This window comes from Aegilops tauschii, chromosome 6 (assembly GCF_002575655.3).
Source record: "Aegilops tauschii subsp. strangulata cultivar AL8/78 chromosome 6, Aet v6.0, whole genome shotgun sequence".
Taxonomy (NCBI): Eukaryota; Viridiplantae; Streptophyta; class Magnoliopsida; order Poales; family Poaceae; genus Aegilops; species Aegilops tauschii.
Genome location: NC_053040.3, coordinates 125,840,211 through 125,842,944, shown reverse-complemented (window position 1 = coordinate 125,842,944; position 2,734 = coordinate 125,840,211).

The window sequence follows — 2,734 nt, the reverse complement described above, 5'->3', positions numbered from 1 at the left end:
AGGCTATAAGCAATCATGCATATAAGAGATCAAAGAAACTCAAATAACTTTCATGGATATAAAAAGATAGATCTGATCATAAACTCAAAGTTCATCCGATCCCAACAAACACACCGCAAAAAGAGTTACATCATATGGATCTCCAAGAGACCATTGTATTGATAATCAAAAGAGAGAGAGGATCGGAAGCCATCTAGCTACTATACGGACCCGAAGGTCTACAAAGAACTACTCACGCATCATTGGAGAGGCACCAATGGAAGTAGTGAACCCCTCCGTGATGGTGTCTAGATTGATTCTGGTGGTTCTAGACTCTGCGGCGGCTGGAATTGATTTTTGTCGACTCCCCTAGGGTTTCTAGAATATTGGGGTATTTATAGAGTAAAGAGGCGGTCCGGGGGCAACCGGGGTGGGCACAACCCACCAGGGCGCGCGCGCCCTGGTGGGTTGTGCTCCCCTCGGAGCAGCCCCCAGGTGCTTCTTCGGCCCATTGGTTGTCTTCTAGTCCAAAAAAATCTCCAAAAAGTTTCGCTGCATTTGGACTCCATTTGGTATTGATTTCCTACGTTGTAAAAAAACATGCAAAAAACAGCAACTGGCACTTGGCACTATGTCAATTGGTTAGTACCAAAAATGATATAAAATGACTATAAAATGATTATAAAACATCCAAGATTGATAATATAACAGCATGGGACAATAAAAAATTATAGATACGTTGGAGACGTATCAGCATCCCCAAGCTTAATTCCTGCTCGTCCTCGAGTAGGTAAATGATAAAAAACAGAATTTTTGATGTGGAATGCTGCCTAACATGTCATCTCATATTCTTTTCTTTATAGCATGGACATTTGGACTTTTATGTGATACAAAGAAATAGTCTAGTTTTGACATGATAACTTAAATACTCAAGCATACCAACAAGCAACCATGTCTTTCAAAATATTCACGCAAAAATAAGTTATCCCTAGCCCATCATGCTCAATCATTGATCCATTCATGAAACACACTCGCATATTAACTACACCCAATACTCAAGTACGATCATAGTGCCTCCTAGTTGCTGCTTTTATAAGAGAAGATGGAGACTCTAATTCAAAAATAAAAATTGCATAAAGTAAAAGAAAGGCCCTTCGCGGAGGGAAGTAAGGATTTGTAAAGGTGCCACAGCTCAAAGCGAAAAACTTAGAGATAAAAACATTTTGGGAGGTGTGTCTTTCGCACCAACGAAAACGACTTAAGAGTCCCAACACTTTCCATGCTAGATATATCATAGGAGGTTCCCAAACAGAAAATAAAGTTTATTCCTTTTTCCACCATACTTTCACTTTCCATGGCTAACCGTATCCACGGGTGCCCTCCGTACCAACACTTTCCAGGGAATTTATTATTTGAAAACATAACATAAATTCATTTTTCATTTCGGGACTGGGCATCCCTAATACCTTTGCCTTACTCTCGTGCAATAACAAGTGAATAAACACTCATCGTGAGAATAACACATCTAGCATGGAAAATATTAGCCACCCATCATCGCTTCACGAGCGGTACAAACACTGAAAAGAGAAGTTTATTTTGAAAATTAGAGATGGCACATACAAATTTGCTTAGACCGGCAAAAGAATACCGCATATAGGTAGATATAGTGGACTCATGTGGCAAAATTGGTTTAAAGGTTTTTGGATGCACAAGTAGTGATCATACTTAGTGCAAAATGAAGGCTAGCAAAATATTGAGAAGCGACCAACCAAGAAACAAATAATCTCATAAGCGAGCATTAAGCATAATTAACACCGAATAATGCACCACAAGTAGGATATAATCTCATTGCATGACTATTTACTTTCGTGCTTGCATAGGGAATCACAAACCTTAACACCAATATTCTTACTAAAGCATAATTACTCATCAACATGACTCACATATCACATCATCGTATCTCCAAACTATTACTAAGAATCAAGTTTATTTTGTCCATTAATCTTCGTGAAAGTTTTTATTATATCCTTCTTGGATATCTATCACTTTGGAACTAATTTTCATGTGTTGCTTTTGATAAGCTCAAACAAATATAAGTGAAGATCATGACATAATATTTCTTTCTCCCAAATTAATTTAAGTGAAGCAAGAGAGAATTTCTTGAAAATTTTACTAACTCTCAAATAAATCTAAGTGAAGCAATAGAGCATTTCTTCAAAAATACTAAAGCACACCATGCTCAAAAAAGATATAAGTGAAGCACTAGAGCAAATCCATAGCTCATAAAAATTTAAGTGAACCATAGAGAGCAATTCTAACAAGTCATGGAATAATTTTGGCTCTCTCAAATAGGTGTGTCCAGCAAGGAATCAAGACTTAAAACAAAAAATAAAATAAGCAAAGACTCATATCATACAAGACGCTCCAAGCAAAACACATAGTATGTGACGAATAAAAATATAGCTTCGAGTAAAATACCAATGGTCGTTAGAAAAAAGAGGGGATGCCTCCCGGGGCATCCCCAAGCTTAGTTTCTTGCTCTCTTTTGATAATAACTTGGGTTGCCGGGGCATCCCCAAGCTTAGGCTCTTCTTACTACTTATTCCTTCATCCATCGTAAGATAACTCAAAACTTGAAAACTTCAATCACACAAAACTCAACAAAACCTTCCTGAGATCCGTTAGTATAAGAAAATAAATCACTACTATAAGTACTGTTTCAACCTATTCATATTTTATTCTTGCATATATCTAC